General features: G+C 44.4%; 1 long non-coding RNA gene across 3 annotated transcripts in view; it reads right to left on the reverse strand.

The window, feature by feature from the left end:
• Positions 1-18192, reverse strand: part of LOC137331000 (uncharacterized) — a 54962-nt gene extending 36770 nt beyond the window's left edge. For all 3 annotated transcript variants that reach the window (XR_010965348.1, XR_010965346.1, XR_010965347.1), the window contains exons 1-3: positions 17938-18192; positions 14885-14968; positions 13658-13759 (exon numbers count right to left, since the gene is read on the reverse strand). This is a non-coding gene — a long non-coding RNA (uncharacterized lncRNA). The remainder of the gene's footprint in view (positions 1-13657; positions 13760-14884; positions 14969-17937) is intronic.
• Positions 18193-23880: the final 5688 nt, after the last annotated feature.

Raw genomic sequence — 23880 nt, forward strand, 5'->3', positions numbered from 1 at the left:
TAACCTTCTATTCCTTTCTCCCTCCTGTACTTATCCAGCTTCCCCTTAAATGTATCTATGCTATTCACCTCAACTACTCCTTGTGGTAGTGAGTTCCACATTCTAACCACTCTCTGGGTAAAGAAGTTTCTCCTGAATTCCCTATTGGATTTATTAGTGACTGTCTTATATTTATGGCCCCTGGTTTTGACTCCCCCACAAGTGGAAACATCTTCTCTACATCTCCCCTATCAAACCCTTTCATAATCTTAAAGACCTCTATCAGGTCACCCCTCAAACTTCTCTTTTCTAGAGAAAAGAGCCCCAGCCTGTTCAATCTTTCCCGATAAGTACATCTTCTAAGTTCTGATATCATCCTTGTGAATCTTTTTTGCACCTCCGACAGTGCCACTATGTCCTTTTTTATAATATGGAGGCCAGAACTGTACACAATGCTCTAAGTGTGGTCTAACCCAGGCTCAATATAAGTTTAATATAACTTCGCTGCTTTTCAATTCTATCCCTCCAGAAATGACAGCTTTGAAAGACAGAATTGCTAAGCATTGAGAAGGAGGGATTAAGGATTATGGGGGAAAAATTGGATAGGGCCTGTTTTTGGGCGGGGGTGGCACGATCTGCTGTTACCCCGCGCGCAATGGTCCATGCATAGGTAGGACGAGACTTTGGTCACGCCTGAGGACTGACCTGCAATCTGCGTTGGAAATCAGCGTTAAACTTGGATTCCATGCAATTCGCACTTTCCACCAGCAGGGGGATCTCCAATCTCTTAAAGGCAGGCTGTCTGTTAGAAATCTCTTAAAGGTAACTGGTACCTGTTATTTGCTGAAAATAACAGTCTGCTGTCTGCACTGAATCTGAACGGAGATCAGACATCGCACACGTAAAGCACAGATGCAGCTCCCGTCCCTATGTTTACACATTGATGAGTTATGTTAAAACATTGAATAAAGGTTGCGCACCACTAAATCCCACATCCTCCAATCTGCATGCCAGACTTCACCAATCTGCCGATCTGAGTTTGTACCAGGCCTGCGAGTGTGTGTGCACCAAGGTTGTTTGCTGATGCACCAGAGGCCTTGGTGCAAGAGCTGGTCAGAAAGAGGAACATCCTATATCCGCAGTGGGGGGGGGGGGGGGGCGCAGGGGGGCTAGATGCCATCCAAACATATACCCAAAAGGCAGAGGGAGGCAGCGGGGGACGAAGTCAATGCCAAGCTCACAGCATCATGAACATGGATGCAGTGCAGGAAGAAGTTCAATGCTTTGACATGAGTGGTCAAGGTGAGTGAGGTCAACTGTCAAGTGCTGTCTCCTACCAACTGCTCCTCACACTACACCCCATCACCCACCTACCAACAAACTCTTTCCATCAGTACTCAACTCTTCCAAACAGATGCTTCCTCTCACCCTTACACATTACCACTGTTTCAAGCCGCCCACCCACAACTCACAGGACACACACATTGGCAGCTATTCAACCATGACAGGCACATCACCCAGACACACGTCCCACTTTCTTGAGGCAGCAAGTGGCGGTGTCATTTAGCCCCTCGAGCCTGTTCCGCCATTCAATGAGATCATGGTGGACCTGTGACCTAACTCCATATACCCGTCTTAGCACCATATCCCTGAATACCCTTAATTCACAGAAATCTATTAATCTCAGATTAAACTTTCACAAGTGGGCTAGCATCAACTGCCATCTGCAGAAGAGCTTTCCAAACGTCTCTCACCCTTTGCGTATAGAAGCATTTTCTAACTTCACTCCTGCACGTCTTGGCTCTAAATGTTAGGCTATGTCCCCGCGTCCTAGTATTCAAGTCCAGGAGACCTCCAAAAACAGTTACAAATGTCTCAGTAGCCAGAAGCAATAATCCAGCCATTAACCTGTAAATCGTGCAGAGTCCCTTTAAATAGCACCAGTGCGGTGGGGGGGGGGGTCCTCCAGGCACTCTATGACACATTCAGATGGTCGGGGTTAAGACTGTGCGTTGAGTTGAGCGTTAAGTCCCAAAATGGGGTCTATCACTTTAAATCAGCGTTGCACACTGATTGAAGCCATTTTCTCCAGACTTTACATGATTTCAGCGTGTGTTATCTGCGCCTGCGCCAACTCCTATACCAGGATGGCGCCTGGCGCACCTCACGCTGGAAACGGGCATGCGCATCCAAGGTGCCATCTCGGATGTCGGAGAGGCCGTGTAGCGCCGAAACAACGGGCGCTACACGGCCCAATTTAGCGCCTAATATTCTTTATCTTGGGAGATGGGGGAGGGAAATTAGTGTCCCTCAAAGAAGGGAATCAATAGCTGGTAGGGAGTCCATGATATTTTCCTATCAAGGGTATTAAGCGTTATAGAACCAAAGTGGGTAGATGGAGTTAAGATGCAGATCAGCCATGATCTAATTGAATAATGGGAACAGGCTCTAGGGGCTGAATGGCCTACTCCTGTTCCTATGTTCCTATAAATGGACTGTGGATGGGCCAGGACTTTATGTTTTCAAGTGCAGAGAGGTCACACAAGATGATGTGGCCTACTAGGTAGCCAAGGAAATCAATGCAGGAGTTTCTGTGAAGGATGAGATTCAGAGAGGATAGAAGGGTTGTAACGTCAGAGGAGAGGAGACTAGGTGTAGGTTGAAATCACTCAGGATTAGCACTGACTTGACGCAGAGACTAAGGGAGAAGAGAAGGCATCTTGGTGATGAAGTCACTGTGGGCTTAGGAGGGCCGTAAGCAACAAGAATTCTGAATAAGAGGTGAGAAAGAGAGAAAGAAGAAAGAGTTGCAATGTAGGAAATGTGGCAGTCAATTTGTGCACAACAAGGTCCCACAAACAGCAATGTTTTTTTTTATTCGTTCATGGGATGTGGGCATCGCTGGCAAGGCCAGCATTTTTTGCCCATCCCTAATTGCCCTTGAGAAGGTGGTGGTGAGCCGCCTTCTTGAACCACTGCAGTCTGTGTGGTGAAGGCTCTCCCACATGTGATAATGAGCAGATAATCTGTTTTAGTGATGTTGGTTGAGGGATAAATATTGGCCAGGACACCGGGGAGAACTCCACTGCTTCTCTTCAAAATTGTGCTATGGGGTCTTTTACATCCACCTGAGAGGGCAGACGGGGCCATGGTTTAACGTCTCATCTGAAAGATAGCACCCCCGACAGTGCAGCACTCCCTCACTGGAGTGTCAGTCTGGATCAAGTGCTCAGGTCCCTGGAGTAGGACTTGAGCTCACAAACCTTTTGAGTCTGAGGCGAGAGTGCTACCCACTGAGACATGGCTGACAGCTCAGAATGGAAGAGATGTGGTGTTTGAAGAAGAAGATGCCAGATGAAAAGGGACAGAGGCTAAGATATGAGGAGGTGATAAGAGTCATGGAAGTTGGGCAGAGCAAGTAATGGCGAGGTGGTGGGATTTCTGTAAGGCTAAAGGAATCTCTGCCCTTGAGCCATGTTTCTGTCAGTACTAGAATGTCATGGGAGCCATGTATGATAAGGTCATGAATGATAAGGGTCTTGTTCACGATGGAGCAAATATTCTGGAGGCTTCTATGGAGCAGGTCAGAGATAGTTCACCCCACTCATTGGGATCAAATGAGGCTCCAATGAAATAGAAGAGGTGAGCAAGATGGGGAGGAGGTTAGAAAAATTAACCCCCTCGGGGGGAGGGGGGCACATCACAAGATGGCCACTGGGAAGGGAAGACTGGATAGTTGGGCAAAGATCCAAGACCTTCCTAACAACTAAGATTTTGGATGAGACATTAAACCGACATCGATCTGCCCTCTCAGGTGGACGTAAAAGATCTCATGGCATCGTTCAAGGAAGAACAGGGGAGTTTTCCCAGGTGGCCTGGCCAATATTTATCATTCAACCAATATCGCTAAAACAGACTATCTGGTCATTTATCTAATTGTTGTTTGTGACCTTGCGCTGTGTAAATTGTCTGCCATGTTTCCCTACATTACAACAGTGACTGTAATTTAAAAGTACTTAATTGACAGTAAACACTTTGGGACATCCCGAGGTTATGAAAGGTACTATATAAATGCAAACTCTTTCCTTCTTTCTTTAACCTGCTGAACATTCATATTAATAAAAAGTAAAATTCTGTCTCTAGGGGGCTAAGGGTTAGAATAAATTAACCACATCTCCTCAACAGAATATGTATCAGTTTAGTATGATGAAAAATTGCCTCCCTATGTAGCCTAATGGAATCAGAATAGACCAGACCAAACTAGACAGCCACAAACATAAAATGATTTTAAATACCATTTCCCTCAATTTATTGTTGTAAGAATATGGTTTAAAACTAGGAACAGTCAAATATACTGCTTTGAATTGCGCCAAAACATTTTAGCAAGAGGGCGAATGTTAAAGGGGGGGGAGCGGAGTTCAGCATCTCTGTGAGAACAAGAACAGCTCACACAGCACATCAGGGAGGTCATAGAACAGATAACATTAACATCAGAAGTTGGTCTACACCAAAACAAGAGATGTGGTTGCTACAATACCGACAATGGTGAGACCATGCAAGGTCTAATAAGGGGAGCTGTACTCAGATAAGAAAGGCCACACATTCCTCGAAGCATCAAACAGCTGGTACACAGAGATGAGGGTTGAGGTCATTGGCTACATAACGTAAAATAGCTTATCTTGAGTTGCTAACGGTGGGATGGCTTACGACTAGGAGATAAAACCAGAGATGCTTACGTGCAGAACAATGCAGCCGAATAGTATAAAGATAGGGCATGCTACCTCCCAAAGGTTAGAGCTCTCAAGAGGACGGTTGGATGTCCATAGCCCAGGCAACCTACAGAGGTCAGATCTTATCAGTCTGAATTCGTGGGAAAACCAGATTGTATTGATTGCTTGTCATTTAATGTAACCTGAAGATAGTTGTATTATAACTATAATACTGTTGTGAGTCAATCCATTAAAGCTCGTTGTTTAATAACCACTCGTGCCCAAATCACACTCGGAAGTTATTGTTGAAGGACTAACAACCATTTTGTAACGATAGTAACGGGAAAATCCGCTAACAATTGTCTTCCTCTTCTTTGTTCCCTTTGCTCGTGTACCAATATCTAATTCATGAGCATGAACGAGTGATCTGCTCTTACGGCCTCTGCCAGTGACACGGATGAATCAGCCACTGGAAAGGGCACAGGAGTGGCATTGGTTATCCTTATCCCTACAGTTAGATGGCAACCTTGCAATCGTTCCAAATAATCCACCGTTCCATTGAAAACCATTTGAACCCAATCATATTATTGCCTTAAAATCACTCTCAAGTATACGACATATATACAGGCCCCATCACTTAAGAGGCACACATTTAAATCAGGCAATCGTTTGAATTAAGGGTTAACCATTTTCCATTTCCATTATAGTCAATTACAACAACAACAACTTGCATTTGTACAGCACCCTTAAACCTAGTTAAACGTCCCAAGGCACTTCACAGGAGCGATTATCAAGCAAAGTTTGAAACCGAGCTACATAAGGAGCTATGAGGACAGGTGACCAAAAGCTTGGTCAAAGAGTTACAAAAGAATATAAGAAATAGGAGCAGGAGTAGGCCATACGGCCCTTTGAGCCTGCTCCACCATTCATTCAGATCATGGCTGATCTTTGACCTCAACTCCATTTTCCCTCCTGATCCACATATCTCTTGATTCCCTTAGAGTCCAAAAATCTATCGATCTCAGTCTTGAATATACTCAACGACTTAGCATCCACAGCTCTCTAGGATAGAGAATTCCAAAGATTCACAACCCTCTGAGTGAAGAAATTCCTCCTCATCTCAGTCCTAAATGTCCGCCCCCTTATCTTGAGACCATGCCCCCTGGTTCTAGTCTCTCCATCCAGCAGAAACAGCCTCTCAGCATCTACCCTTTCAAGCTCTCTCAGAATATTATATGTTTCAATAAGATCACCTTTCATTCTTCTAAACTCCAGAGAATATAGGCCCGTTCTACTCCAGCTCTCTTCATAGGACAACCCTCTCAACCCAAGAATCAATCTAGTGAACCTTCGTTGCACCGCCTCTAAGGCAAGTATATCCTTCCTTGGGTAAGGAGACCGAGAATGTACGCAATACTCCAGGTGTGGTCTCACCAAAGCCCTGTACAATTGCAGCAACTTACTTCCTTACTCTTGTACTCTAACCCCCTTGCAATAAAGGCCAACATACAATTTGCCTTCCTAATTGTTTGCTGTACCTGCATGCTAACTTTCTGTGTTTCGTGTACGAGGACACCCAAATCCTTCTGAACACCAACATTTAATCGTTTCTCACCATTTAAAAAATATTCTAGTTTTCTATTCTTCCTACCAAGCATGAACAAATTCACATTTCCCCACATTATACTCCATCTTCCAACTTCTTGCCCACTCACTTAACCTGTCTATATCCCTTTGCAGACTCTTTGTGTCCTCTTCAACACTTACTTTCCCCACCTAGCTTTGTATCGTCAGCAAACATGGATACATTACACTCGGGCCCTTCATCTAAGTCATTAATATAGATTGTTAATAGCTGAGGCCCAAGCACTGATCCTTGCGGCACACCACTAGTTACAGCCTGCCAACCTGAAAATGACCCATTTATTCCTACTCTCTGTTTTCTGTCTGTTAACCAATCTTCTATCCATATTAATATATTATCCCCAACCACAAGGGCGCTTATCTTGTGTAACAACCTTTTGTGTGGCATTTTATCGAATTTAGGTTTTGAGGAGCCTCTTAACATAGAAACATAGAAAATTTACAGCACAGAAGGAGGCCATTCAGCCCATCGTGTCTGTGCCAGTCGAAATAGAGCTACCCAGTCTAATACCACTTTCCAGCACTTGATCCGTAGCCTTGTAGGTTACGGCATTTCAAGTGCATATCCAAGTACCTTTTAAATGTGGTGAGGGTTTCTGCCTCTACCACCCTTTCAGGTAATGAGTTCCAGACCCCCACCAGCCTCTGAGCTCCCCTCGAACCCTTCTACCAATTACTTTAAATCTATGCCCATGGTTTTTGACCTCTCTGCTAAGGGAAATAAGCCCTTCCAATCCACTCTATCTAGGCTCCTTATGATTTTATACACCACAATTAAATCACCCCTCAGCTTTCTCTATTCCAAAGAAAACAATCCCAGCCTATCCAATCGTCCCTTATAGCTAAAATTCTCCAGTCCTGGTAACATCCTCGTAAATCTCCTCTGTAACTTCTCTAGTGCAATCACAGCTTTCCTGTAATGTGTTGACCAGAACTGTATGCATTACTCAAGCTGAAGCCTAACTAGTTTTTTATACAGTTCTAGCATAACCTCCCTGCTCTTATATTCTATGCCTTGGCTAATAAAGGCAAGTATCCCATATGTCTTCTTAACCACCTTGTCTACCTGTCCTGCTACCTTCAGGGATCTGTGGACATGCACTCCAAGGTCCCTCTGTTCCTCTACACCTCTCAGTATCCTCCCATTTATTGTGTATTCCCTTGCCTTGTTTGCCCTCCCCAAATGCATTACCTCACACTTCTCCAGATTGAATTCCATTTGCCACTTTTCACCCCATCTGACCAGTCCATTGATATCTTCCTGCAGTCTACAGCTTTCCTCCTCACTATCAACCACACGGGCAATTTTTGTATCATCTGCAAACTTCTTAATCATGCCCCCTACATTTAAATCTAAATCATTAATATATACCACAAAAAGCAAGGGATCTGGTACTGAGCCCTGCAGAAACTCACTATAAACAGCCTTCCAGCCACAAAAACACACATCGACCATTACCATTTGCTTCCTGCCACTGAGCCAATTTTGGATCTAATTTGCCACTTTCCCTTGGATCCCATGGGCTTTTATTTTTTTGACCAGTCTGCCATGTGGGATCTTGTCAAAAGTCTTGCTAAAATTCATATAGACCACATCAAATGCACTCCCCTCATCGACCCTCCTTGTTCCCTCCTCAAAAAATTCAATCAAGTTAGTCAGGCATGACCTTCCCTTAACAAATCCATGCTGACTGTCCTTGATTAACCTGTGTCTTTCTAAATGATGGTTTATATTGTCCCTCAGAATTGATTCCAATATTTTGCCCACCACCGAGGTTAGACAGACTGGCCTGTAATTACTAGGTCTATCCTTATCTCCCTTTTTAAACAAAGGCACAACGTTAGCAGTCTTCCAATCCTCCGGCACCACGTCTGTAGCCAGGGAGGATCGGAAAATGATGGTCAGAGCCTCCGCTATTTCCTCCCTTGCTTCTTTTAACAGCCTGGGATACATTTCATCCGGGCCTGGCGATTTATCTACTTTCATAGTTTCGTAGAATCATAGAAAAGTTACAGCACGGAAGGAGGCCATTCGGCCCATTGAGTCCGTGCCAGCTTTACGCAAGAGCAATCCAGCTAGTCCCACTCCCCCGCCCTTTCCCCGTAGCCCTGCAATTTTTTTCCTTTCAAGCACTAATCCAGTTCCCTTTTGAAGGCCATGATTGAATCTGCCTCCACCACCCCCTCGGGCAGTGCATTCCAGATCCTAACCACTCACTGTGTTAAAAAAGTTTTTCCTCATGTCGCCTTTGGTTCTTTTGCCAATTGGCTTAAATCTATGCCCTCTGGTTCTTGACCCTTCTGCCAATGGGAACAGTTTCTCTCTATCTACTCTGTCTAGACCCTTCATGATTTTGAATACCTCTATCAAATCTCCACACAACCGTCTCTGTTCCAAGGAGAACAAGCCCAGCTTCTCCAGTCTATATGCTTAACTGAAGTCCCTCATCCCTGGAATCATTCTAGTAAATCGCTTCTGCGCCCTCTCTAAGGCCTTCACATCTTTCCTAAAGTGCGGTGCCCAGAACTGGACACAAGTTGTGGCCGGACCAGTGTTTATAAAGGTTCATCAAAGATGTTAAACCCCTTATTACTTCCTCTCTCACTATGTTTGTCCCATCCAATATTTTACACTCCTCCTCCTTAACTACAATCTCTGCATCATCCCCCTCTTTTGTGAAGACAGACGCAAAGTATTCATTAAGAACTATACCCACATCCTCCACACATAGGTTACCTTTTTGGTCTCTAATAGGCCCTATTCTTTCCTTAGTTATCTTCTTGCTCTTTATATATTTATAAAACATTTTTGGGTTTTCCTTAATTTTACTTGCCAGTATTTTTTCATGCCCTCTCTTTGTTCCTATTTCCTTTTTAATTTCACCCCTGCACTTTCTGTACTCCTCTAGGCTTTCTGCAATATTGAGCTCTCGGTGTCTGACATAAGCTTCCCTTTTTTGCCTTATCTTACCCTGTATGCTCCTTGTCATCCAGGGGGCTCTAGATTTGGCAGTTCTACCCATTTTCTTTGTGGGAACATGTTTGCTCTGCACCCCTTGAATCTCCCCCTTGAATGCCTCCCACTGCTCTGACACTAATTTACCTTCAAGTAGCTGTTTCCAGTCCATTTTTGCTAAATCACTTCTCAGCTTAGTAAAATTGGCCTTTCCCCAGTTTAGAACTTTTACTCCTGTTCTATCTTTGTCCTTTTCCATAACTTTGCTAAATCTAACTGAATTATGATCACTACCAGGGAAATGCTCTCCCACTGATACACCTGCCACCTTAAAGGAGGAGAGACAGGTAGAGAGGCGGAGAGGTTTAGGGAGGGAATTCCGGAGCTTAGGGCCCTGGCAGCTGAAGGCACGGCTGCCAATGGTGGAGTGATTAAAATCGGGGATGCGCAAGAGGCCAGAATTGGAGGAGCGCAGAGATCTCGGAGGATTGTTGGGCCGGAGGAGGTTACAGAGACAGGGAGGGATGAGGCCATGGAGGGATTTTGAAAACAAGGATGAGAATTTAAAAATCGAGGTGTTGCCAGACTGGGAGCCAATGTAGGTCAGCGAGCACAGGGGTGATGTTACTAAGTTACCACTTACAGCGTTCCATGTATTTCTGGCAGGAACAAGTGTTCACTCAATAGTTGACCACCTCAGTATATAAGCTTCTTGAATAAATCCTACACATCGATGAAGTGCGGTCTGTGATTAATTAGTAATGATATCCTTCGACGAATTTATCCAGTTCTTATTTGAGTGTGTTCAGTTCCACAGCACTCAGACCCTTTTTCCCTTCCCCCGGCTCTGAGTCTTCATCAAGAAGTGAATGGAAAAGAAAATCGGACAGGTTGTAAATGGGCTGCCGATTCGTTATCGCCCTTTTGCGCTACATTCGAACACCAATTTCACCCCCTGAGTGGTGCATGTACCCACTGCCTTCTGACCCAGAGGCATGAATGCTACCAACTGAGGCAAGGCGACCCCCCCCTAAATTGCACCCATAGAGACTAAAGAGTTCTCACAACAAACTGTTCAATGTTAGCAGAGAGGAAACTGTTCTGTTGGTAATGTAACCAATGTGCAGATGCTGTTGAGCGAAGTTTTATGCATGTGTGAAACTTCAATTTCTCTGGGCATGGATTGATGCAGGTCTATCAGTATAACTCAGGTCTCCCTGCCCTATATCATTGTGAACAGACAATGTCTTAAACTGGTAACTGCAGTATAACAATACCCTTGCTGCCCGCCACCCCCCCACCCCATGTGTCATCTCCATCAGGCCTCAAGTAATGAAGGGTGAAACTGGTATATTTTAAACACATCTGCTGCTGCATTTCCCTGCATTACTATAGTGACTACTCTTCAAAACTGCTTTATTGTCTGCAAAGCACTTTATACCCCTAAGGGGCAAGAGCTCTACTTGCCAAAAAAAACAGCCAAGAATGACAAAAGAGGTAAGGGACAACATAAAACTAAAAGAAAAAGCATACAAAAATGCAAAAAAATAGCACAGATCCCGGTGACTGGGAGAGATACAAAGAACAACAAAGGGTGACAAAATGACAGTAAGCTACAAAAAGGGAGTATTAAAAGAAACTTGCAATGGATATCGAAATCAACACAAAACATTTTTACAATTATATTAGGAAAAAGAGGGTGGCCAAGAGCAATGTGGGCCCCTTAAAAACTGATAATGGTGATATTGTAAATGAAAATAAGGAAATGGCGGACATGTTAAATAATTACTCAGCATAGGTATTTACAGTAGAGGAAGAGCTTGCTCAGCATGCCGGACACCCCAAGGAAACTAATTTTCAATCAGGGACATGCACTCACCATAATTAACATAAGCAAATTAACAGTAATGAAGAAAATAATGGCACTAAAGAGTGACAAATCCCCAGGACCAGATAGTTTCCATCCCAGAGTTTTAAAGGAAGTAGGTGAGAACATTACAGATGCCCTAACTATAATCTTCCAAAATTCTCTCGATTCAGGAACTATCCCTATAGATTGAAAAATTGCAAATGTCACTCCGCTATTTAAGAAAGGTGAGAGAGGGAAACCAAGGAATTACAGACCAGTTAGCCTAACATCTGTCGTAGGGAAATTACTAGAGTCCATAATTAAGGATTGAGTGACTGAACATCTTGAAAATTTTCAGCTGATCAGAGAGAGCCAGCATGGATTTATAAAGGGTAGGCCATGCCTGATGAACCTGATAGAATTTTTTGAAGAGGTGACTAAAGTGGTGGTCAGGGAAATGTCTATGGATGTTGTTTATATGGACTTCCAGAAGGCATTCAATAAAGTCCCTCATAAGAGACTGTTAGCTAAAGTTGAAGCTCATGGAATTGAGGGCAAATTATTGACCTGGTTGGAAAATTGGCTGAGCAGCAAAGACAGAGAATAGGGATAATGGGCAGGTACTCAAATTGGCAGGATGTGACCAGTAGTGTTCCACAGGGATCTGCGTTGAGGCCTCAACTATTCACTGTATTCTGTATTTATCAACGACTTAGATGACGGGATAGAGAGCCACATATCCAAGTTTGCTGATGACACAAAGATAGGTAACATTGTAAGCAATGTAGATGGAAGCATAAAATTACAGCGAGATATTAATAGATTAAGTGAATGGGCAAAACTGTGGCAAATGGATTTCAATGTAGGCAAGTGTGAGATCATCCACTTTGGAACTAAAAAGGATAGATCAGAGTACTTTCTAAATGGTGAAAAGCTCGAAACAGTGGAGGTCCAAAAAGACTTATGGGTCCATGTACATAGATCATTAAAATGTCATGGACAGGTACAGAAAATAAACAAAAACGCTAATGGAATGCTGGCCTTTATATCCAGAGGACTAGAATACAAGGGGGTAGAAGTTATGCTATAGCTATAAACACTACACCTGGAGTATAGTGTTTAGTTATGGGCACCGCACCTTAGGAAGGATACATTGGCCTTGGAGGGAGAGCAGCGTAAATTTGCTAGAATGATAACTGGACTCCAAGAGTTAAATTATACGGAGAGATTACACAATCTAGGGCTGTATTCCCTGGGATTTAGAAGATTAAGGGGTGACTTGATCGAAGTTTTCAAGATATTATGGGAAACTGATAGGGCAGATAGAGAGAAAGTGTTTCCACTGATTGGGGAGTCAAGGACTAGGGGACATTGCCTAAAAATTAAAGCCAGGACGTGCAGGAGTGAAGTTAGGAAATGCAAAGGGTGGGAGAAGTTTGGAACGCTCTTCTGCAAACGGCAGTTGATGCTAGCTCAATTGTTAATTTTAAACCTGAGATTGATAGATTTTTAGTAACCAAAGGTATTAAGGGATATGGGGCTAAGGAGGGTATATGGAGTTTGGCCTACTCCTGTTCCTATGTCCTATGGGATGTCCTGAAACTAACTGATTAACTTTATTTATTTATCTCTCCCTCTCTCTCTTTTTCCTCTCTCTCTTTCTATCTTTCTTTCCCCATTTCTTTATCTCTCTCTCTCTCTCTCTCTCTTTCTCTTTCTTTCTCTCTCAGGTTAAGATTCTTACTGTTCAAAATTCATTAAATACTGTTAGTGTCAACCAGAAACAAACACAGGAATTCTACAAAATTAGATCTTCGGTATGATTAAATAAACCAGAGCTAATTATATTTTTGGCCATTTTCGTTGTTTGTCTTCCTTGACATTTTGAAAACTAATATAATTTTAAAGAAAGAAAACACAGTTGAGTTAATGGTCACACTTAGGACTAAACTTCAAATTACACAATGCACGAAGAGGGCAATGCATTACATTCCAACTTCACTCCATCGTCTAATCAAATTAGAATCAATTTTCTTCCAGGGAATGAAGATGGGGGATTATAAAGTAGTCCATGTGAATGTCCATCTCTATTGGCAAAACTATAAGTCAAACTCTATTGATTTATTAAAAAAAAATCTACTCGTATAATGTAATTCTGAAATGCACATTTGCACTCATGACTGACACTGTCTCTTGACATTACCTCCTTTTAAATGCTTAATGCAGCCAGAATGATAGCTGAGAAAATGGAGGGGAGTGGATTATGGAAGAGATAATGGTGAAATGAATATCGATGTGACATTGATAACACATTACCCCGCTGGCGTATGTGACAGGCAGGCAGGGTGGGTGGAATACAGTATATCGGAACACTATCCCCCTCCACCACGGTTTCCAGGGGTGTCCGATGCACTTCCAGTGAAGTGGGAGCGGCTCCAAGGAAATTCCCAGCAATTTATGTATATATTTATGTATAAAAAATACTGCAGCAAATGATTAACAAGTTTGATAAATACGTACCTTTTAGATGTTATTTTCCTTGTCCGTTGGATAGCATTTGATTCCTGTCAGGAAACCAGTTTAGGTCCAAATCCTGGCAGCTGGCCTATTTTCTTCAGCACACTAGTGTGAAAGGATGGCATCAGATTATTACTGATCTACAGGGAGAATATTTTGTAACTTTAAGATTTCTGTGAGGATTCCTTGTGGGGGCAGGAGGAGCAGGAATACTTCTCTGGGCTCCCCACAAGGAATCCTTGGGCCTCCCCAGCCTCCGGCCTTCTCTGTCCCTCCCAGCACCAGCATCTGTTTGGACCCTGCCCCAGGAATCGTTCCCTTGGGTCCCCATCAGAGTCCGGCTCCTGCACAAATTCCCTCTCCCGCCCACCAGCCTTGACATCTTTTCTGCCCGTCGGGAGACAGTTCAGAATAATTCAAATGAGGCCCCCGAGTTAAAATGGCCGGAGACTCAGTCTCTTTTCTGCTCACAGTTTCATACAGGCAGTTTCTTCCTAATTTGCATTTTCATAAATCCTTCTGTTGGTCCAGCCTGGCTCATGATCAGGGAAAGACTAAATAGTCTGCGGCTCTTTTCTCTAGAAAAGTAGAAGGCTGAGGGGTGGCCTAATAGACGTCTTTAAAATTATGAAGGGGTTTGGTAGTGTAGACGTAGAGAAGATGTTTCCACTTGTGGGGGAGCCCAAAACTAGGGGTCACCAATATGAGATTATCATTAATAAATACAATAAGGAATTCGGGAGAAACTACTTTATCCAGAGAGTGGTGAGAATGTGGAACTTGCTGCCACATGGAGTAGTTGAGGTGAAAAACATAGATGCATTTAAGGGAAAGCTAGATAGACACATGAGGGAGAAAGGAGTAGAAGGACATATTGATAGGGTGAGATGAGGAGGGGTGGGAGGAGGCTCGTGTGGAGCATAAACACTGGCATGGACCAGTTGGGCCGAATGGCCTGTTTCTGTGCTGTACATTCTATGTAATTTATGTAATATTTGATCTGTTGACCTATCAGTAGGTTCTAACCTCCGGGCCCAACAACAACATGAACCTCCACCCTCTTCCTGAGCCAACGTTCGGTAAGCCAGAGTTTCTGCTTGTTCTTTAAATGTGCCTGGACCCATCCCACTACCTTATAGAATGCACTACATCACGCTTTGCTTCTGACTTCGGTGTTTTCGTAAAAAAAAACTTTGGACTCTGGACTGGTAAATGACTTTAACTCCTTACCTTCTTGGTTGCCGTAGCTCCTGTTTGTTCAGGGCTTCTTTTACAGAAATAAGTCCGGATACAAGGTAAAATTGCACAGTCATCCTGCCGAACAGAGAGATGCAACAAAACACAGTCAGGAGTGCCTGTGCTAAACAGAAGGGGGAAGAAAAGCTGCAATTGCCCAGCGTGTGTAAAGAAAAAAAATCAAAACAGCCATGAAGATCATTTTGGAAGGATAGACTGCTTCTGTATTTAAATCTCAATCAAACAACAAGGGCCTGATTTTAGCAGGCCTGCGGGTTTCCGGCGGGTTGGGTTTCGGGTGCGTGGCCTCCGCGCCCGGTGAAATTAGTGGGTTGCCCGCGCGATCGTAGCAGGCAATCCACTAATTGGAATCACTTACCTGCTCCTCCGGGGTCCGCGCTGCTGATCTGCGCGTCGGGCGGGCTGCGCATGTGCAGTACGATGTGTCAGCTGGAGGCTCTCTAGTTAAAGGGGCAGTCCTCCACTGACAGATGCTGCAACCAATGGAACAAATTACAGCATGGAGCAGCCCAGGGGGAAGGCTGCTCCCAGTTTAATGATGCCTCACCCCAGGTATCATCAGATGGGGTGAGGAGGAGGGGGAGGACAGAGATCTTCCACCCGGCGGGCGGGAGGAAGCGGCCTGCCTCTGCCACCAAGAAGGCCTGGCTCGAGGTGGCAGAGGGGGTCACCTGCACCACCAACATATCGCCCACCTGCATACAGTGCAGGAGGCGCTCCAATGACCTCAGTAGGTCAGCCACAGTGAGAACACGTAGTCTTTCCCCTACACTCCGTCTGCCACAACACTGCCCCCACCCCACATCTCCTTCGGCACCGCCAACACTACTCTGACACATCACCCCTCATACCCACTCACACCCCATCCTCATCTTACCTGCACCTACTCACCTCGCCAGTACTCACCCGCCACTACCACTCAACCCAATCCTCATACAATCTCATGGCTCTATCCCATACTCACCCTCTCGTGCATCTCTCTCACGGCCAGCCTCACTCAACCTGCCACCACCTGTGCTGCAGCCACAGGGCATGCATCGCATATGTGCAGTAGGCAGCGTAAGGCAAACGTGTCGTGAGCATGAAGGGGATGCACAAGGGTGTCTGAGGGTTTGCCATGGGTGTTACCTATATTGAATTTCAGAGCAACAAACATCACACATTATATTGGCACCACCACTGCCATGTCTCCGCGAATCCTGTCTGTTGTGTCCAATAATGCCCGCTCCTGGGTATCACTATGAGGACCCACCACTGATGCCACCCATTGTGTCACTGCAGAGTGGGTGTTAGTGTATTTGCAGGGCTCTTCCGCGCAGACAACTGAGAGACATCGGCGGTGTACCCGGCTGCACCCTGGAAGGATGCGGAGGAGAAGTTGTGGAGGGCAGTGGTGACTTTGGCAGCGACAGGTAAGCAGATGGTGCTGGGGCCAGCCAGGAGCAGCTCGGCATGAAAAAGCCTGCAGATCTCCACGACTACATGTCGAGTGAATCTGCGCCTCCGTGTGCACTGCTGCTCAGAGAGGTCCGGGGAGCTGCGCCTCTGTCTCTGGACCCTGTGGCGAGGGTAGTGCCCTCTGCGACGCGTCTCTCTCTGCGGTAGCCCTCCCTCCTGCTGTACAGGTGGATGTGTCACAGAACTCTGTTGTGGAGCTCCAAGTGTCAGAGGTGGACGGCATGGATGGCGAGGCTGGTGATGCTGTTCGCCCTCCGAGGGGGTCATGACTGCAGCTACGGCAGCCCCCATCCGCAATATGTACATCTGAGGGGGTCCGCAAGGTAGGCACATGTCTCCGGACCCCGGGGTGAGTGTGCAGGTTGGTGACTTTGACCATCCGGAGGGGGGTGGTGGAGGCCACACTTTGTCCCAAGTGACAGAGCGGCCTCCTGCAATGGGTGAGGGTCTCCCCCCCCCACCTGTCAAATGGACCTTTGCAGCTGCCACAGGCTGACGGCTGCAACACGTCCAGTTCAACTAGGACTGTTTCCCCCAGTGTGTGAAACAGTCCCATGTTTCCCCAAAATCACACACAGTCCCTTTATCAGGTCAGTTAATGATCTGAACATGTGAAATAAAGAACCTCAAGTGGCATCCCGCTGGCTTTAATTGCCTGCGGGATTCCCACCAGCGGGGGCCACGCACGCACCCCCGCACGTCATCGGGGAACCCGGAAGTGGGCGGGATCGTGGCGGGTTCCCGTCACGTGACTGGATATCGGGATTTTCGGGACCCCCCCGCTGGAAACCCACAGGAAACCCGACGGTAAAATCGAGCCCCAAGTGTTTGGGATTTATCCTCTGTCACTACTTTAATCCTGAACTCCAGAGGTATAAAGATCTCTTCATCAAAGTATTATTGAAAGTGTAGTCACTGCATTGCCACAATCTATCGGAGCACAAAGATGCTACACCAAAGAGTGATAAGACAGCAGCTCACTCATTCCCCTCAAAGTGCCACTGAGTTCAAATCCCCAGAAATTGCGCTGAAGCTGTACTACGCACTCGTCAGGCCACGACTGGCATACTATGCATTGTTCCGGTCGCCATGACAAAAGGGGGCTAAGACAAGCCTTAGAGCTGGTACACAGGAAGTCTTTATGGACATAAAGGGTGACCAACAGCTGGATGCTTCATCCAAACCTATCTTGAGATTTTGACTGGAGTATGGAACAGAGGCCTGGTGCTTATCTACAGGAAGGAAAGAAAGCCAGGCCAGACCCCTCTTAGACATCTCCCAGAACTCTGTTGCAGAGCAACATTAAAAGATGTCTTGGAGTATTCCATCTCAGCTGAGAACAGAATATGTGATGGGTGTGCTATCAAAAAGGGAAAGGAAAACCCGGAAAAATAAAAGTTTCATTATTTCTGTAAAAATGTTTGTAAAAATTGATTAAAATTAATAACAACATGTCTGTAAGGGGAAATTAATTCTAATACAATATATCAACATCACAATAATTAATATAAAACATCTGTTTAATAAATAAAATAATTTTAAAGAGATATAAAGAATTGAACTCCTACTTTGGATCTGATCCCAACTTTCCTCAGTGGACGAATTTCTCTGTTGTTGGACGGACGGATAGATGAAGGCAAAGAGGAAGGTAATGAGATGGGAGGGGTAAACTGGAAGAGTGATTCACAAACTGCCATGCAACGTGTGCTTTCCGTCAGCTGATCTAGAGCATTATTGGTGGCACCGTTGGAAAAGTCTCCTGTCCAGACTATCCCCCTCCCCTTTCTGAAAAAGACATCACAGGTAGTGGAGGAAGAGAAACATTGGTGTCAATTTTCAGAGTCCCACACCTGCGAGGTATAGACTGGGAAAATTTATCCCACTGTCTCAAAAGTACACAAATTTCAAAGTTAAAATTAGATTTTGCTAAAAAGATTTTGTGTAAAGATTAGCATTTACTCGAAAGAAGTAAGCCTCAATAATGTCATAAAGTTGCACCTTTATCCAGCCCATCTGTGAGGACATAGAAAAAAAAACATGATGTGGACTGGTCGAAGTCCATCGATGCAGAATGGAATACAGTCTTTGTGTGAAGGGCAGTCCTGCAGGGGTCTGTTCTGGGTACTCTGATAGTCACACTATTCACAAATGACATGGAGGAGGGTGCTTCTCCCATTTAATCTGGGATCTGCAGCACAACTGAGATGTCTAGCTCCTAATCTGTCTTGTCCCTTAGACCACTGCTGAAGACCTTACTGCGGGAATCCAGGCAAATGCGAATTCCAGGAATGAATTAAAAGTCTGTACATTGCTTGTAAATTTCTGGCTCTGGGTCAGAAAAACTCTAGACGAAAAGGCTGGCTTTTCTTCTGTAACAAAGTGTGACATCAGGGGTGTGACAGACACCCGCTAGACTCAAGACGTAAATAGACATCAAAGTATTTCCTGACGATATGTGACAAATATAAGAGAGATTGGAAATGTCCAAAGAGATCTGATGCATTAAGTTGATGGGCAAAGGAATGGCAGATGGATTTGAATGCAGACAAACGTGAGGTTATTCAGAGTGGAGCAGGAAACCAGATAATGCATACAATGAAAGGATGTCCATTATCAAAGCAGGAAAAGGAATTGCGAATGATTATTTAATATTCACTAAAAATAATCCAGTAATGGGAATTGTTACAACGAGGTGAGTAATGTACCAGGATGGGCCTCAAGGTCACTTATATGTTAAAAGAAATTACTCCAACCTCATGTAATATGAGACGGTGGCTGTGGCCACATTTGGAATATTAGGGTCAATTTTCCACGTCTCTGCTCTAAGGACACACATATTACAAAATTACACACCCCCAGCCGGTGATTTTCCATCTGCAAATTTAGCCGCTTTTGTCCAGTTTTGGGTACACACCATTCAAAAGGGCTTAGGTGCATCGGAAGGAATTCAGAGAAATGCGACAAGGATGATTCGCACCTGGAGTGCTGCGTTCAGTTCTGGGCACCACACCTCAGGAAGGATATATTGGCCTTGGAGGGAGTGCAGTGTAGATTCACCAGAATGATACCGGGGCTAAAAGGGTTAAATTATGAGGACAGGTCACATAGGCTAGGCTTGTATTCCCTTGAGTATAGAAGATTAAGAGGTGATCTTATAGAATCATAAAATGATATAGCACAGAAGGAGGCCATTCGGCCCATCATACCTCTGCTGGGATTGAGGTGTTTAAGATGATTAAAGGATTTGATAAGGTGGATGGAGAGAAACTATTTCCTCTTGTGGGGGAATCCACCAAAGGGGCATAACCTTAAAATTAGAGCTAGGCCGTTCAGGGGTGATGTCAGGAAGCATTTCTTCACACAAAGGGGAGTGGAAATCTGGAACTCTCTCCCCCAAAAAGCTGTTGAGGCTGGGGGTCAATTGAAAATGTGAAAACTGTGATTGGTAGATTTTTGTTCGGTAAGGGTATTAAGGGTTATGTAACCAAGGTGGGATAATGGTGTTAAGATACAAATCAGCCATGATCTAATTGAATGGCAGAACAAGCTCAAGGGGCTGAATGGCCTCCTCCTGTTCCTGTGTTCAAAGTGCATCAGATGATTGACTGTATCAAGGGGTAACTTCCTCTGGAGCATTGGGATACAAGCGAGTGCAGCAGTGTCACGTGGGTGGAATAAAGGCTTCAGTGAAGTGCGATTAATGAATAAAGGATGAGGTGAACCGGATTTAACCAAAATTGCATTACAATCACAATATTTCAAGCTACAACAGCTTTATGATTAGCAGTTTTCGCAGTCTTCAGGATCTATTTAAACTAGATACGGCAAAGGGTGTTGCTGAGAGACCGCTAAACATAAAGGTGCCGTTGGTTATTGCTGATCAGAGCAGGTAGAGGGAAAAAATGTTCAGGTTTGGGAACTTTAATATTAGTAAGGGATTCCGTAACAGCCAATTGAAAGGGTGGAACCAAAGCAATTTAGATAGAAATGAGAAGGACAACATAACAATAATCAGCAAACAGGAAGGCCAAGATAAACATTCAGATACTGAGTTGTTTATTTAAGTAGGATCGGCAGAAAAGAATCAAGAGTGTGATTCTTGAGGAGGTATTTCAACGACCCGCAGGTAAACTGGACCAAACTGGAACAATTGCAAAGAAGGGACGGAGACTCACTCCGCTTTGCTTTGACATGAGTTCAGGCATTAACACCTAAAGCACAGTACATGAAATCTGCTTCACGTCAATGCTAAATGGGCAGCATAAATAAACCCTAAGCATCTGACAGCAGCCAAAGAATGACATTGACCTTGAGTTATTTCCTTTGGTTTTTACTAGATGATATATTGCCTAAACCTATTTTCATTGACGTATTGAGCCATTTAAATAGGTATTCTCTCCATGGAAAAGGAGTTTTCAGAAAATATTTCTGTTTAAGGAAGAGCCAGAAAAGCCTTAAAAGGGGAAAGCTAAATCTGTAGGTAAGTACCAGCAACAATAGGTCTTAACACATAGAGATTCTCCTTCTTCTCTGAATTATTTTGAAGTAATCTTTGATTTTTGGATTTACTTCTGGTACCCTGTTTACTGCTGTGTGTGTGTTTTTTTACAATTCGTTGTTGGGATGGGGCATCACTAGCAAGGCCAACAATTATTCAGAGTGTCAATTGACACCACTGAGTCAGCCAATGAGTTGGAGGCAGGGCGGGACTTACGGCAGGACTCAAAGCAAACAGTGTATTTTACAGCAAACAAAGTCCATTTACTCAGCAAGCAGAGTCTGTTTCAACAGCACACTACAGCAAACAGTCTACAGACTCCATTTAGAGTCTTTATGAACTACAACCAACAGAACTCATGATCAAAACTGCAGCAACATCTCCCGATAAAAGCAGGGTGATTTCTCCAGCAAAATGTAGCGAGCAGAGCATAATTACACACAAATTAAGTGTGTAAAATCAGTCACAATCACTTAGCAGTGGGGTCCAGGCGTGATTGATGGGGGAATTACCCAATCACCTCTGTTCTGGCCGGGAATAGTGATGTCAATATATGCAGCCACATTTATTGCCCATCCCCTAGTTGCCCTTGAGAAGGTGGTGGTGGGCCTTCTTCCTGAACCGCTGCAGCCCTTATGGAGAAGGTGCTCCCACAACGCTGTTAGGTAGGGAGTTCCAGGATTTTGACCCAGCGACGATGAAGGAATGGGTGATATGTGTTCAAGTCGGGATGGTGTATGGCTTGGAGGGGAACTCGGAAGTGATGTTGTTCCCATGCGCCTGCTGGTTAAGGTCGCGGGTTTGGGACACGCTGAGCTACAATTCCACTGGTACCAGTCATCCTCTTGTCCATCACTTATGTGGCCATTCTTCATGTGGACCACCATGACAGTGGGAGCAGGTGGGTAATTATCCTTGGGAGGGGGGAAGGCATCACAGGCACACCTCATTCCTGTCCTCACCTGAAGACCACACATGCGGATCTTCCAGCAGAGGTCAATGAAAGGTGACCTGAAATAGGGACTCTGGATGATTTGGTTTCTCCTCCGTAACCTTCTTCTTGAATTGCTGCAGTCCGTGTGGTGAAGGTGCTCCCACAGTGCTGTTAGGTGGGGCGTTCCAGGATTTTGAACCGGCAATAATGAAGGAACGGCAATCATATATCCAAATCAGGATGGTGCGTGACTTGGAGGGGAACTTGGAGCTGAGGACAAGCTCGGGTAATGGGATAATCGTGGGTGAATTTATCACATGCTTTGCAAAATCTGGGTCCAGGGACATCAATCTACATTTGCAATCACTGGTCGAAGTATTTTTTTAAATATGGGCAACAGCAGCAAGGCCCAACCCTATTTGTCTGAAGGGCATTAAGACTCAACCACATAGTGTGGGCATGGGGTCACATGTAGGCCGGACTGGGCAAGGGGTGTCAGGTTCCCTTAATCAAGGACATTAAGAAGCCAGTTGATTTTTTACGACAACCCAACAGCCTTTGTGATCATAATGAGAGTTGCGGAATAAGCTATCATGGCAGGGTGCTGAGATGGATGGTATAAATGGAGTCAAGGGGCATTTAGATTCTCCCTAAAGAGAGAAGGAGTTGAAGATATGGTAGGGAAGTGGACAGTTTGGGTAGTGAGTTATCAGAAAAGGACATGTTTGCTGAGCATTCTTGGACCTTCCCTGTTCCTAAAAGTTGTTGTATTCTTGAACCTTCTGCCTGGATGAGATATTAGTATAAATTACTATGGGAGCAAAATGGGCAAATTTGATATAGACAAAATAAGCAAAAACTTGCACTTTACAGTTAAAGAAGATATATACGACTCTGTACAAAAAATGTTTTATCCCCAGCATGGGCAGCACTCAACTTAATGAACACTCAGGCTAGATTATGCATTAGTTGTCAAAAATTATTGAACATTTTTGGCTGTTCAAATAGCAAAAACCACTCAAAGAGCACGACCTTATACTGATTGGGCCTAATGGGAGACAGTGGCCATTACCACCAGTTCAATCCATCTATATTTCTATTCTGTAGCAGAAAACAAAAATATCAATTTGTGGTTTATGATCTAATGTAACTCTCCGAGTACAACAGAATTAGTTCTAAGACATTAGATAAACTTTCAAAACAGTGTAGATGCCTCACAGTTAGTCAGTTCCAAGATATTGCTAAAATGACTTGCATCTCACAATTAATCCCAATGAGGCAGAAGTTAGATTTACAGCTAATTCGGTAAAATGCTTTGAATTGATTTTGAGTAACTGATCTAAATAGTGTCTAATGAACTCAACTGCCCAAGGTTTTAGCTTCAAGCACAAAAACGTCCAAACAATCGCTGGGAGCAGCTTGAAGAAATTTCTTTTTGGGGGCGGGCTGGGGGGGTGGGTTGCAAGCATGGAGAAAAATTCTGGACCCAAAATCCTGATTCAGATTGAGAAAACTAATGTGTGACTTATAACATTCAAAGTCAGGTTGAAATTCCCTTTCTCTTTTCAAGGTAATTTTTTCTGTTCTCCTTGACTTCAGTGGGAAAGAAGAGTGTAAAACAGGCAGCCGATTCGCCATCATCCCGTTTTGTGCTTCCGTCCGTGACTGATTTCACCCCCAGAGTATTTTACGATTGGTTTGTACCTGCAAGAGAGGGAACCAAGTGCAGAAAGTGGAATGTGCAAATTATCCTAATTGTAAGAATCATTGTTTAAAAGTTTTAACTTTCCTATATTTCGACCTACCTTGGAGTTGTTCCATTCTCTTTAGGTGGTTTTTCATGGTCTGGTGCAGGTCGTGAGAAAATGGAAGTCAAGGATGGGAGTCAATCATTCTAGAATTAGCTAATCAGAGGTAAGTACGTGAAATTTAGGGTTCATTATAATAAAATGAATGACCGTATGACTGAGAAGGGTGAGTCAAAAGTGTGACACTTATAGGAACAGCAGTGGGCCTTTCAACCCCTCGAGTCTGCATTCAAATAGATCATGACTGATCTGTACCTCATCTCCATTTACC

The sequence above is a fragment of the Heptranchias perlo genome, chromosome 13 (genome assembly GCF_035084215.1).
Source record: "Heptranchias perlo isolate sHepPer1 chromosome 13, sHepPer1.hap1, whole genome shotgun sequence".
NCBI lineage: Eukaryota > Metazoa > Chordata > Chondrichthyes > Hexanchiformes > Hexanchidae > Heptranchias > Heptranchias perlo.